The sequence below is a fragment of the Lissotriton helveticus genome, chromosome 3_2 (genome assembly GCF_964261635.1).
Source record: "Lissotriton helveticus chromosome 3_2, aLisHel1.1, whole genome shotgun sequence".
Taxonomy (NCBI): Eukaryota; Metazoa; Chordata; class Amphibia; order Caudata; family Salamandridae; genus Lissotriton; species Lissotriton helveticus.
Window position 1 is genome coordinate 99,208,194 of NC_136062.1, and position 14,152 is coordinate 99,222,345.

Sequence of the window (14,152 nt, forward strand, 5' to 3'; positions counted from 1 at the left end):
ACAGGTTAATTTGAGGTTTGCTTGTGTGTCACACTCACAGAGATTTTGGTTCCTGCTTGAATAGACTTTAAGCCTCCTCAACCAGTAACCCAATTTCCAACATTGGTTTTCAGCAGTGAGATATGGACTTGTGTTTATTGCATTGCCATACAGTAATTTTGTGTTACACTACAACCTCAGATCAATTATTTCATTCCAATTAGAACGTTTTCTTTTATTCTACTTGATTTGCTCTTTTTGTTTTTTTCATATTCACTCTCATTCTACCTGACTGCAAGAATGGAATTTGAGCTAATCAATCTGGAGAGCTACACTGTGGTGTTACTGAAGACATTCTGTCAGAAAAGGGGACTTCCAACCAGGAAAGGCACTAAGAAGTTAGAGCTTTAGAAAGCTCTGAGGGCCTGGGCAGAGGCTCAACAGTGGATGACTGAAACAGAAACAGATGACCAGAATGGGGAGTATGCTGTGAAGTAGCAGGAGCATGGCCTGGACACCAGTCCTGAGATGCAGCATTCCTAGTAGGGGGATAACTTGTCCCTTGAATTCGAACTCCCTCCCAGAGCAGAGAGCAGTGTATCCTCACAATGCATGTCCCCGGTGTTCAGGCTGGCAATGGCCAAGCTCAAGATGGAGGCAAAGGAGAGAAAAACGGCTCATTAGGGGAGCCTCAGAGCGAGTGTAGTGCTTGGTGAGGAGACAGTATATGGGGCAGTGAAGAGCTTACCCTGGTGTCCCTGGGTGATGGAGAGATGGTATCAAAGGCCCTTATGCCTAGCAGTACTAAAACGTATAGGCAGTGGTTCACCATCAATGGGCTGAGGGTGGAGGCTCTGAGAGACATAGGAGGCAGCATGACAACCATCAGGTGTCATCTGGTGTCCTCATAGCAGGTAGTATCTAATGTAATCTACCAGGTTGCAGTAACTGACAGCCTTGAGAGTCACACTCCAGTAGCTTTAGTTCCCTTTGAATGGCAGGGATCTCAAGGTTCCTTTAGGGTAGCTGTGAGTCCATCCATGCATGTTGAGTGTCGGCTCAGTAATGACCTGGAGCACACCATATGGTGACGCTCTAGTCTGACCTGGAGATGTTGAGGTTACAAATGCAAAAAGCACAACTGATGGACAGATTGCTGAACCATGGCAAACATTCACTCCAATACAGAGATACTTGCCTAAAGCCATCGTCTTTTTGCTCCCCATGTAATTCCAGTTTAAACCCAGCCATATGCAAATCAGTCTTGACCCTGCACCCCATGAGAGCAGTCCAGGCCAGGTCCTCCCTGGACTAAAAACAACCATCCTGGGAACTTTTTCGGGGTATCTCCCCTCATCAACTAGGCTAGCTTGACTTAAGTGACATTCAGAGAATGGGACCTATGTCTTGGCATACCCGTCCCACTCGGGATGACAAATGCAAAAAGAACAATTGATGGCAAAATACTGAACAATGTCAAACATTCACCCACAGTACAAATATCTGGGCCTGAATCCATTGTTTTTATGTTCCCTATCCCATTCCAGATTTTACCCAGTCATATGCGTCAGTCATGACCCTGCTCCCCATGGGAACAGTTGAGCCTGAACTGTTAGGCCAGGACCTGCCTGTATCGGAAAAAAGCATCCGGGGAACGGTTTCAGGCTATCACATCTCATCAGCCAGGCTAACCTGACTCCAGTGGCATGGAGAGCACAGGACCTATGCCTGGGTATACCCATCCCACTCAGACTGGCAAATGCAAAAAGAACAATTGATGGAGAGAATTCTGAACAATGTCCAACATTCACCCCAGTAAAAATGCCCGGGTCCAACTCCATTGTTTATTTGCTCCTCATGCCATTTCAGTTTAAACCCAGCCATATGCAAATTAGTCTTGACCCTGCTCCCCATGGGAACTGTAGAACTTGAACTTCCACGTCAAGTCCTTTATGGACCGGAAACAAGAGTCCTGGAACCGGTTTTGGTGTATCACCCCATATCAGCCAGGATAGCTTGACTCCAGTAGCATGAACAGCATGGGGACCACGTCTGGGCATACCTGTCCCACTCAGATTGACAAATGCAAAAAGAACAATTAATGGACAGAATGCTGAACAATGTCAATGTGTGGGTAACCTAAGTGGGTGTGCCTGGCCACACAGTCCATGGCCAGAAAAGATGGTAATCAGGAATATTTGGAGCCTGAAAGAATTGCCAAGGTACTCACCAAGAAGAGAAAGGGGAAGGGGTGCAGGAAACTTGTTCCTGAAACTCCCACAGCCCTAGGGGGGGCAGAGACTAGGGGCGAAACCCCAGAACCTACAAAGGAGGACGTTAGTGCCCAATAGGCAGAATGAAGGAGGTACCACCTGGGAGGAGTTCTCCAGAGCGCAGACATAGTTTGCACAATGTGGTGCCAGAGTGGCAGGCCAAGGCCCAGGCAGCTGGAGCCACCTCTGGTGATCACATGATTTACTGGGAGAATGATCTCTTGTATACTAAGCTTATGACTCCTGAGTCTGGTGCAACCCATGTATTGGTGGTTCCCCCAGAGCCACATGGCCTTCCTACAGGAGCTGGCTCATGATGTTCTCCTGGCAGGTCGTATTGAGGAGGTCAAGCCATTTGGAAGGCTTGTCACCCTCTTCTATTGGCCCCTGACGAAAATGGCCTTGCATGCGTTCTGCAAGTCATGTCCCACCAGCCAAGCCAGTGGGAAGTCATGGGGAAAGTGCAACGCTCCTGTATTTCCCCTTCCAGTCCTTGGCACCCCCTGCAGAGGGTTGGCATTGACTCTGTTGGGCCTATGTACCCCAAGACAGCCCTGGGCAACACGTTAGTCCTGGTCTTGGTGGTCCATGCCACCAGGTACCTAGAAGCTATACCTCTGAGGACAGTGATTACGCCCGCAGAAGCCATGGCACTGATTGGGATATTTACCCATGTGGGTTTCGCCAAGGAGATAGTGTCAGACTGTGGTATCAGCTTCATGACAGCTTACAAGTTCCCCACACCCTACCATCCCAAGACCAATGGGTTTGTTGAGAGATTCAACAAGACCTTTAAAGGCATGATATTGGGCTTGTCAGAGCCCTTGAGTGGAAATGGGGCATCCTCTTGCCATGCCTGTTGTTTACATACAGAGAGGTACTGCAGAATGGGAATGGATTCTGCCCCTTTAAACCGTGTATGGGCACCCTGGCAGAGGGCCTCTCAGCCTTGTGAAGCAGGGATGGGATCAAGATCCCAAGAAAGCCCCTCCGAATATTGTCAGCTATATGCTGGCCTGCTGCATGCAGATGAAACACTTCTGGAAGAAGCAGAGGAAAATCTAGAAGCCATCCAGGAGGTTAGGAAACAGTGGTATAATCTGAAAACCACCCAGTTCAAGTTTCAACCTGGCCAGAAAGTGTGGGTGATGGAGCCTATGGAGCACAGGGCCCTGCAAGTCCGATGGGCTGGACCCTATGAGCTGAAAGAGTGCATTGGGGGATGTCACCTACTTGGTGGACCTCTAGACCCCAGGAACCCTTTACGGATCCTTCATGCCAATTGCCTCAAACTCAATTTAAAGAGGTCTGAGGTTACAATGCTCCTGGGCACGGATGATGGAGTGGAGGAGGAGGGTGAACCTCTCATGACTGCCATTCTTCCAAAGAGCGGAATGGGTCAGTGGAGGGTGTAAACCTCTCTCTTACCCTGATTCTAGAACAGCAGAGGTACTGTCACTAAGTATTTGGTATAGTTCGCCTCTCTCTTCTCACTAACCCCAGTGCTCACTACAAGGTGAACCCACGATATTGACCTTGGGAACAGTAAGCCTATGAAGAACAAGACCTACAGGCTATCTGACAAGTTGAGAGCCAGCTTAAAGGAGGAAGTCTTCAAAATGCTGAGACTTGGGGTCATTGAGGCCTCAAACATCCCGATGGTGCTAGTCCACAATGCTGACCCTTCAGGTACCACCCCGGAATTCAGGTTCTGCATGGATTACTGGGGCTGAATGCATTCACTTAGACTGCCGCACACCTCATCCCCGAGTTGACAAGCTAATTGTTTGGTTAGGGGCTGCTAGGTTCCTCAGCATGTTTAACAACTTGGTACTGGCAGATTGCCTTAACTGAGGGGATGAAATAGAGTTCTGTGTTCTCTACCCGATAAGTCCACTTACAGTTCCAAGTTTTGTACTTTGGGCTGATGAATGCCCATACCACTTCCAGAGGTTGGTCAACCAGATCATGGCTTAGTTGGAGAACTGCAATGCCACCTACCTAGATGACACTGTAGTCATCAGTTCTAGCTGGGAGGATCACCTGTGTCACCTCAGGAGAGTACTTCAGGCTCTACAGAAATCAGGCCAATCAAGGTCAGTATGTGCTCGGTAGGGGAGGGTTCAGGGGTCTACTTGGGTCACCAAGAGGGAAGAGGCAAAGTGCAACCCCTCCAGGCCAAAATCGAAAACAATCTGAATTGGGAACTCCCCAGAACCCAGACAGAGATGATGGCCTTACGGGACCTCATGGGTACTACAGGAGATGTATCAAGTGGTATGCCACCATTGTTGATCTCTTGATAGATCTAACTTCTAAGAAGTAGCCCCCATATGTGATCTGGACAGAGGCATGCCAGACTGCTTTTGACATCCTGAAGAAGGCCATGTGCATGGCACCCATGCTCAAGGCCTCTGAGTTTTCCCAGGACTTTATCATGCAGACAGATGCCTCAGAACATGGCAGAAGGGTCCTGCTTGCACAGCTAAACAAAGGGGGCATAGATCAACCAGTAGCCTTCATTAGCTGGAGGTTAGTTCCCAGAGAGCAGATGTGGAGTCCAATAGGAAGGGAAGCATTTGCAGTGGTCTGGACATTGAAGAATTTGACACCATACCTGTTTGGGCCTCACTTACATGTTCAGACAGAACACAGACCCCCTCAGATGGATAATGCAGATGAAGGGTCAGAATTGCAAACTGTTGAGGTGGTCTATCTCCCTATAGGGAACTGACCATGTCATTGATGATGGTCTCTCCAGGTTCTTCCACTTCAGCGGTGAGAACTCCCATTAGGGTGGCTAGTTCTCCCTGATTTCAGGTGAGGGTGGGGGGGAGGACACATGTTTGACCTGGCATCCTTGGTGTGGTTTTTCCCCCCAAATATTTTGCTTTCAAGCCTCGTGTTTTTGCTGACTTCGGTTTTGTTGGCTTTAAGACTCTGTGCACTTTACCACTGCTAACCTCTGTTAGTGTGCCTGAGCTCCCTCCTTTACACATGGTAACATTGGATTACACCCAATTGGCACAGTTAATTTACATGTAAGTCTCTAGTAAAGTGGTAATACCAGTATTCAGGGCTGGTAAATTAACTGCTACTATGGGCCTCCAGTGCTGATTGTGCCATCCACTTAAGTTACCTTTTAAATATGCCTCATGCCTTCCACTACAGCTTGTGTGTGCAGTTTTCGACCTGCCATAATAAATAGCTCGCAAGGCCCAAACATACCTTTTTATTAAATATAAGTCACCCCTAGGGTAGGCCCTAAACAGCCCAGAGGGCAAGGTGTAGTGTATTAAAAAATGTAGACATGTACTTTTAAGTTTTACATGTCTGCCACTCAAAAATTCCTACATTTGTTGTTTACTACTCTGAGGCTTACCTCTCCCATAGGGTAACATTGGGTTAACTTGTGAGATTTATTAAGTGATAACTTTCAATTGGAAATGTGTAGGATGGTCGAGTTTGGTGTATAAAGAATTGTAATTCAAAGCCCTCTTTAATGACAAAGTTGGATTTTAAGTCACAATTATGCAAATGCCCCTTTTAGAAAGTTGGCATTTTCTTGTCATAGCCAATTGGTGTCTGCAGCCTGTTTACTGGGTGACATGACTAGGTGTAGCTGGCAGCTGGTCTTGGTGTATTACTCCCAGACAGTGAAACAAAAGGCCATAGGTGTTGGCAGGATGGGCCATCTTGAACTTGATGAGGAGGACGAGATGTCGCCTACCCTTCTTGCACATCACAAAGAGCCACATGTAGGTAGCCAAATACCGGTCGGTAACGGCCGAAAATCGGTAAATTTGCCGTTACCAACCGCTATTTAGCTTTTTCCAATGTAAGTGGATATAAATAAGGATTCGGTAATTTACCGATTCTGTAATTTAAGGAATCGGTAAATTACCGAATCCTTAAGATACTGAATCGGTAAATTACCGAATCCTCAATATAGGGAGCACTCAAGTGAGTGCATTTGTGATTTGAGGATTCTGTATTTACCACCAACTACAAATTGGTGGTAAATATCGAAAACCATTCAAAAAGCAAATTTGTGCTTTTTGAAAAGTGCGATGTGGCAGACATACATGCCCTTAGGGCATGTATGTGTGCCACATGTGCACACATGCACGATTCAGGGGTGCAACAGGGTGTCAATGTGACACCCTGCCACCCTTGAATATGTTCTCCCTATTACCGATTCGGTATTTACCGAATCGGTAATAGTGAATGGCTTCCCATTCCCTCCAGGCCCATAGGAATGAATGGGAATTACCGAATCTGTAAATACCAAATCGGTAATACCGAATATTACAGATTTGGTCAAATTTACCGAATTTTTATCTAGATACGATTCTGAAATACCAAATCGGTAAAATTCGGTATTTTAGAATCGGTAAGTAGGGATTACCAACATATGGCCCAAAGTCTCTGCCTAAGCACATTCCCAAAGGGTTTGACAATAGTCTATTGTGACACCAGACAATCTCGGGCCAGGGCAGGGAGGCAGGAGATTCCAAACACCTCTGGGGGTGGCACCCTCCAGAACCTTCCCATACTTCAAAGTGGGTTCCAAGTATATATATTGGACCCTCAGACCCACTTCTTTAGTGCACCTTTGGACCTGTAGAAGACTCAGAGAGACTGCTGTGCTGCTCTGCAAGAAGGACTGCTACTCAGCTGCCTACTGCCCTGCTGCCTGAATGAAAGGACTGGACCTGCAACTTGATCCCAGGACCACGAGAATGACTCCAAGGGCAAGTTGGCTGGTCTCCTGACATTAGCCTCAGGGGCAGAAGGCTCCAAACACCTTGAACTCAGCACCTGGAATCTGTCTGCTGTGAGGCCCACCCTCCCAAGTGTTACCAACACAGTCTTAGACCCTTCGAAGTAGGCCTGTAGGTAATCTTCCAACCCAGTTGTGGTTCCAGTAGAACTGATGCAGCGCAACGCATTGGTTCACTATACTCCACATCGGAACTGTTGCGAAATGCTACTCTGACGCAGGACATCGCATGGCAAGCTGCAGCCCATCTGTACCGCTGCTGCGATACACATCCTCGATGCAAGTGTTTGCATTGCAAGCCCCCCATCAACTGTATCCTCGAGGATTACACAGGACTTCGATTCAGTTTAGTTTAGTTTAGTTTATGACATTTGTTAAGCGCCTTGTTGCACAGAGAACAGTGCGTCCCCGCGCTGACAATCCCACTAACATCTCTTCAGCTTAGCTCACAGAGGAAGAGCACTAGGGTCAGGGGAGACTGTGCTGATTATGTCTTGGGGAAGAGATGGGTTTTCAGCCTCTGTCTGAACCTAATTTCAGACGGTTCCATCCTCAATTCGATGGGAAGTTCATTCCAGTCTTTACTGGCAAGGTGTCTAAAGGACCGTCCTCCCATCCTTGCTCTGTGGATCCGTGGAGCCACTAATAGCATGCTGCCCATCGACCTAAGAGGGCGTGAGGGACGATAGATTGGAAGCAAGTCCTGGAGATATGGAGGTGCTTTTTTGTGGGCTATACGGTGGGTAATGCACAAAGTTTTAAATTTAATTCGTTCCTTTATTGGGAGCCAGTGCAGGGAACGCAATGCATGTTTCCCAGAGGCTCTCCTAGGGAGGTTCAGGACCAGCCTGGCCGCTGCGTTCTGGACGCGTTGTAACTGTGTAAGGCCTTTTTTACTGAGTCCACATAGGAGAGAGTTCCCATAGTCTAAATGGGAGGTGACCAAGGCATGTACCATAGTTTTCCTGGAGCTGGGGGGCAGTAGGTCCAAGATTTTCCTCAGGACCTTCAAGATGCCATAGCATTTACCGGCAACATTACCAACATGATTAGTGTAGGCTAAATTAGAATCAAGAAGAAAGCCAAGGTTTTTGACAGTGTCCACCGGGGCCGGGACAGAGCCCAGTTCAATGGGCCACCAGGCAGAAGTCCAGATGGAGGGACAGGGACCAACGATAAGAACTTCCGTTTTATTACCATTGAGGCGGAGATAGTTCTGCTTCATCCATCCATCAAGTGCCACCAAGCAGGCCGAGAAATTCTCAGCATCCACAACTGGATCACGGGACAGGTTGATCACCAGTTGTGTATCGTCTGCATAGGAGACTATGGCAACACCATATGACTCCACCAGTTTGGCAAGGGGTTCCATGTACAGATTGAATAACGTGGGGCTCAAAATCGAGCCCTGTGGAACCCCTTGTCTAAGATATCTTATACTGGATTTACATGGTGGACAATGCACTTGAAATCTCCTGTTTTTAAGGAAGGAAACCAACCACTCATGGGCAGGTCCGGTTATTCCCTTTTCACTCAAACGGTCCAGTAATACGGAGTGCGATACGGTGTCAAAAGTCGCACTTAAGTCCAATAGGACCAGTGCGGCCGTGTGACCTTCGTCCGCCCTACACCGCAGCAGTTCAGTCGATAGGAGGAGGGCAGTCTCAGTCGAGTGTTTGGCTCTGAATCCCGACTGAGACGAGTGTAGGAGCTTGTTTTCCTCCATAAAGCTCACCAGCTGTCGGTTAACCAATTTCTCTACTACCTTCGCACAGTAGGGAAGGAGGGAGATTGGTCTAAGATTGTCTAATTGCGTTATGCTAATATGAGCTTTCTTTTTTATCGGGACAACTTGGGCCAGTTTCCAGATGTCCGGAACTAGACATTCATGGAAGGAAAGAGAGGCCATGTTACCTATGTGCTCCGCTACCTGGGGAAGATGACTGCGAAGAATCCTCGCTGGGACCGCATCTAAGGGAGAACCCGAGCGAATGTCCGATAAGATGTTGATGAGCTCCTCTGCTTGGGGGACCACAAATTTCCATGACCTGATTTTCGCAGTTAGGGTCTGGCATATTTGTGGGTTCAGAATTAGTCCGAAAAGATGCATAGATCTTTTCGACCTTCCCTATAAAGAAGTCTGCAATCTCATTGCATGACTCTGTCGAGGGGGGGGCTTCCCCTGAACTCACTAGAGGGGCGGAGAGTTCCTTCACAAGCCTTACAGCTTCTTCAGACTTAATCTTTAACTCAGGAGGACATTGCTTCAGAAGCCCTTCATAGACGGCATCCCCTACAATGATGCAGGACCTTGCTTTGCAGCCCCACAGTACCCTGGAACCCCTGCTGCATGACACATCTCCCTACCTAGGCCTCGCATTGCCTTGACTGCGCAACTCATCCTCCAAGCAGGATCTTGCAATGCTCCCCAAAGAGAATTCAGCAGACCTATCATGGTCTCTGTATCTGGCCTAGGCTCTAATGCGGTCAGCCTGAACTTGTGACTTTTTTCCTTGTCTGGCACGACCAGATAAACACATAGGCGCTTTTTTGTTACTATATTCACCTACATTTTTAAAAACTGCATAGCTTCAGTTCTATTGATTGACTTTTTGTCGTCTTGATCTAAAATGATTTATAAAATTATACTCTATTTTTCTAAAATTGGCGTGGGGTTTTTCTTGTGCTATGTTTTCATATTGTTACTGTTTGAAGTGCTACATTCGTACTTTACACATTTCCTCTAAATTAAACCTTACTGTTTGAGCCAGGCAACCAGAGGGTTAAGCACAGGCCCTTTTGGTTTTGCTTTAGTTTCATCCTGACAGATATTGTGATAACTGCTTGAGTAGGGTTTCATCCTCCTCAACCAGTAACACAACTACCAATAGTGATTTAAACTCCACCACTAGTAATTACTTGGAACTGCATCCTAATCCATATTTATTTTGCCCACTATGACACCTCAGATTAGACCCACCATTTGCAAATCAGCTTTGGTCCTGCTCCAGTAGTAGCAGTCCAGTTCGAACTGCCAAGAAAGGCCCACGCTGAAGATTAATACAAGCAACCCAGGACTAGTTTAAGGCTAGATGGGCCTCTTCAGTCAGGTATAGCTTAGTTCCAGGGGTACAGTGAGCACGCACCCATGTCTGGGCATACCTGTCACACTCGGGGCATTGCACTCAGGAATACTAAAACATGAAGGAGACCGACAACAACATATGAGCCAGAACAACCTAACATAGAAAAATGTTATTGTGATTGCTCCTAAGATTCTTGCATATGTGGTATTCTGTGATTGTCTTAAAAATTGCATCATACTTTACCTGCTCATGAAGTGATACATGGATGTCCATATTGGCCTTTGGTATAAAGTTGTTATTTTATTAATGATCACAGAATGGTCCGGTCTCACAGCCAAGTGATATTACGTGACGGGTATCCAACTGCATACATTACTCACATGATATTTTTACATTATATTGCAAGCAAGTCTTTCAAAGGAATTCCCAACCTGCATTCATAGCAGTCCTTTGATCCTGCTTTTCTAGCTGCCTTTCAAAAGGGGCCACGCCGGATGAAAGTCTTTGTTCTGACATGTGAAGAGAGCATCCCCCGAGTGTAAGCATGACTAAAACAACACCATGATAATTAGAAAAATACTACAAAACGATCACCCATATACACACCTATAATGCTTACAATTAAGGGAGATATTGACATTCGATTTCGTTATGGTATATCTGGTAATTGCTATTCTAGGAATACAGCTGTGGCTGAATAATTGGACACAACTATACAATATGAATTAGTCACAGATAGAAATTAAGGGCCAGGTTCACAAATTCATTAAGCACGTGAGTGCCATAAAGTACAGAAAAAACACGTATCTTCGTCAATGTAGCCAACAAGTGGCAGATATCAATTCATATGTGATACAGGAACAGCTTGTAATTCCCAGTAGGGTTGAAATTTGACATGTTGTAAAAGCCGTATGTGCCCTACATATAGACGTGTTTTTCTTTGTAGATCAAAAGTAACCAGAGGGAAATATAAAATATTTCCGTGCAAAACTGACAAGTTCTTCGCAAAGCCAGTATTCCATCCAGCGGGGTCACACATTTTGGAAAGCCAATTTCACCTTAATATTGTCCACATTCATAACAAGCACCTAAAAGAGTAGAGTTGTGTGCATTGTGTTTCCAGAATCCCAAATGTAAACCAGACACAGGCATGCATGGTGGTAAAACTGTGGCGAATAGCATTAACGTCGCTATGGTCGAAAATCGCTACAAGTACACTTCTGTGAATCGCAAAACAGATGCAACTTACTAGAATCCAAAGGCCTACGTCTGAACATGTTGAGATTCATGACATTTTTGTGAATCGAGCCCAATGTTTTCAAGGCATGCTGAATATGTATGGGGCAAAGAAAACGGCAAAAACACTAATTGCATGAACCCTGATGTAATCATTTCACATATCTGTCATCGACCCACACAAAAACCACATGCAAGCCTTTCAGACTTTTCAGATACCACTGAGATAATGCTCGTGATTTCAATTCCTCTAATCGGGAAAATGAGAGTACAGAAGAATTAAATTATCCACAACAATGGACAGCAATGTATGAGCTCCTGTAACTCTATTTTGAGAGAATACATTTACTAAGTAGCCTTAGAATGTAATGTAAGTGCTTTATGTGGATCCACAATTTTATCAACAAAATGACCTTCTACATCAAAAAGCACAGGAGATGATATCTGAGGAAGCAATCATAAATATAGCAATAAATCAAATGTGGAAGATGTTTAAGAAAAAACAAGGCAATGACACCTTGATGATATTTAACATTCTAGACAGACAGAAGGCGGCACATTGTAGGGCAGGCCAGTCATTTTATAAATTCATTCACTTATCTAGTCACTCAGCTACAGGTAATGTATTTTAATCTAACTAAAAACATTTTCCAGGATGCAAATAGCTAAACAAGCCTGTTATTCAGGAACAACGTTTTTACAACCCAGTATCTTAAGCATGAAGTTTAAATGCAAAAGACAGAACATCATAAAAGTCTTCTGTGCTTTTGCAATGTGCTAAAAGTGCTACTTTATTTGTGCTCTTTAAAATCATTGTCTCACTGCATCGGGGCACAATAGTGTCTTTTCCACTTATTGCACATCCTCGTGAAAACAAACAAGCCACCTATCCGTGATTAAGGTGGCTATAAGCAGTTGCCCTGAGGCACCTGTAAAAGATGCTACAGAAGGATTTCAGATTGCAACAGCTGTGTTAATTCAATTCAATTCAATTCAATTCAGTGATTTATATAGCGCGCTACATACCCAGAGGGTCTCAAGGCGCTTGGAAAAGGGTGGGGAGTTACTTGTCGAATATCCAGGTTTTAAGTTGCTTTCTGAATGCTAGGTGGTTCTGAGTGAGGCGAAGGTGAGTGGGAAGTGAGTTCCAGGTTTTAGCCGCCAGGTAGGAGAAGGATCTTCCTCCCATGGTGGATTTGTTGATGCGAGGTACAGCAGCAAGGGCTTGGTGGGAGGAGCGTAGTTGGCGGGAGGGGGTGTAGAAGGAAAGTCGTGTGTTGAGGCATTCGGGTCCAAGTTCGTAAAGTGCTTTGTGTGCGTGGGTTAGAAGGCGGAATGTTATTCTCTTATTGATGGGGAGCCAGTGGAGGTTTTTCAGGTGACCAGAAATGTGATCTTTACGCGGAATGTCTAGGATGAGTCTGGCTGATGCGTTCTGGATGCGTTGGAGTTTTTTCTGAAGTTTTGCGGTGGTACCGGCGTATAGGGTGTTTCCGTAGTCCAGGCGGCTTGTAACCATTGCGTGGGTGACCGTTTTTCTGGTTTCAGTGGGGATCCAGCGGAATGTTTTTTTGAGCATGCGAAGAATGTTGAAGCAAGATGATGAAACTGCGTTTATGTGTTAAACCTTGCAGCATTAGGGTGGCCTTCCCCCAAACCTTTTGCCTCCTTGCCCCAATTTAGCTGATCTTAATTTGCTGGTTTAGGACTCTGGGCACTTTAACACTGCAGTGGTTACCTGCATATGCTCTCTCCATAAACATGGTTCAATCAATCAATCAGTGGAATTTATAAAGCGCTGCTAATCATCTGTGAGGATATCCAAGAGCTGAAGTTCTTGCTGCTTCAGGTGGGATCAGTTGAAAAGCCAGGTCTTCAGTGCCTTCTGGAATTCTAGGAGAGAGATGGAGTTCCGGAGGTGCAGTGGGAGGTCGTTCAAGGATTTAGCTGTGAGGTAGGAGAAGTGACGACCACCGTTGCTTAAGGGGATGCAGGAGTGTGCACGAGGGAGAGGGAGGCAGAGTGCAGGTGTCTGGAGGGTTGGTGTAAGTTCAGACAGTGGTTGATGTATGCTGGGCCTTGGTTGTGCAGTGGCTCAGCATCTTGAATTGATATCTCTTCTGTATGGGGAGCCAGTGGAGTTTCTTGGATGAGGGGTGATGTGTGTCCATTTGGGGAAATTGAGGATGAGTCTGGCCGCTGAGTTCTGTATGGCTTGCAGTCTCTTCAGGAAGTTAATAGTGAATCCTGTGTGGAGTGAGTTGTCGTAGTCCAGGCGGCTCGTGACTAAGGCTTTGACTGACAGTATGTCTGGTGGTGATGGGGAGCCATTTGAAGATTATCCGGAGTATGCAAAAGAGTGAGGAAGCAGGTGGATGAAACTATGGTGATCTGGGTTTCCATGGTAAGTTTGCTGTCCAGGATAATGCCGAAATTACGAGCATGGTCTGCCGGTGTGCTTACAGATCCTAGGGGCCACCAGGAGTCATTCCACGGAGAGGTGTTGTTGAAGAAGATGAGCACTTCTGTTTTGTCTGTGCTGAGTTTCAGGCAGCAGTTTTTTTATCCAGACGGCGATACTCGTTTGATTGACTTATCCACAATTGACATACTTAATTTAACGTATAAGTCCCTAGTACCATGCACTACATGTGCCCAATGACTGTAAGTTAAATGCTAATAGTGGGCCTGCAGCACTGACTGTGCCACCCACTTAAGTAGCCCTTCAAAGCATAGCTCAGGCCTGCCACTGCAGGGCCTGTGTGGGCAGTTTACACTGCCATGTCGACTTGCTA